We start from the raw sequence: 1,357 nt of genomic DNA on the forward strand, positions 1-1,357 counted from the left end.
GCCATAATAGGCGTCACTACTCCCCAGCGCTCTCCCCACTTCATCCATTACTTCTTGTTTATAAATAGACCTTACGCCTACTAGTGAATTATAAATTTCATTGGTAACAGATGTGGGCGACTTTACGGCTATTAAATGGAACGTACCCGTAATATCATAGGCAACTAACAATACCCTTGGAATGCTAACGGAATCCTTTATTTAAAAATAAGTACATAAATAGCCAATATTTGGGGCGAAATACTTAAAATACAAAATCAAATTTTGGTTAGGTTATTCGGTAATTTCTAACAAGAAACGTTGTACTCCGTGAAAAGGAGGGGTTAATATATATATTAGATTTTCAAAAAAGAAGCAAGAAACACTTTTAGTATTGAAGGAATTTGACAATCACTTATTTTATTATTGGGTTTATTTCATATTTTTTGTTAATTAATACATATTGAAAAAAATGCGAATAAATTTTAAAAATGATGAGTTGCGCCATCTTACGAGAAACTATTCAATTAATATAGCTTTCAGCATTTGCTCCGACTTGTCATTTTTCTGTAGTTATGCAATCTTTTATAGAAGCCCTATTTATTGAATTATGTTTACTTATATCAAATTATTTAATAATCAAATTAGTTGTATAAAAAAGCTTATAATAAAATATCTATAACTAATAATAAGTCTTGTACTTATTCGAAATATTAAATAGTAATTTTTATCTTTATATTCTTTGTTAAATATTAAAATTGATTACCCCAAATGACCCATACATATATCCTGTAACAACGTTGAAGATGCAACAAGCACGCATTCTTTGCCTTTGAGACAAATAATTGAAATTTTCCCACCCAAGTATCCATCCATCGTGCATTTGCCTCTGACCGTTTTATCGCAGATGTTGCCAAGTTTAATTTATAAATTTCTTCGATATCATTTATCTAATGAACAGATTTATTAACAAAATATGTATTTAGATACATATAAGTGTGAAACCTAATCAAATTAATTATTTTTAAAGGTTATAACAAAAAGATATGAATAATGAAAAATAATAAGAATAATTGAAGTATAGTTATATATCAGTAGATAATTATAAATACAACAAAATTATAATCCAGAAAACAACATTCTAGTTCATCCTGTTTCATTTAATATTTTCTTTTTATTTATTGTAGACTTTAAATTCAAAATTATATTTATGTTTGTTAGGATATATTAATCTGTTTTTCGTAATAACCAAAGACGATGTGGCAACGACGTTTTTAACGCTAAGAATTTACAGTATAAAGAACCGATCTTAAACTCAATATACAGGGAAGGGATAACATTCTTTTACCAAGGTCTCTTTCTTATGCTCTGTATGTCT

The sequence above is a fragment of the Diorhabda carinulata genome, chromosome 5, assembly GCF_026250575.1.
Source record: "Diorhabda carinulata isolate Delta chromosome 5, icDioCari1.1, whole genome shotgun sequence".
NCBI lineage: Eukaryota > Metazoa > Arthropoda > Insecta > Coleoptera > Chrysomelidae > Diorhabda > Diorhabda carinulata.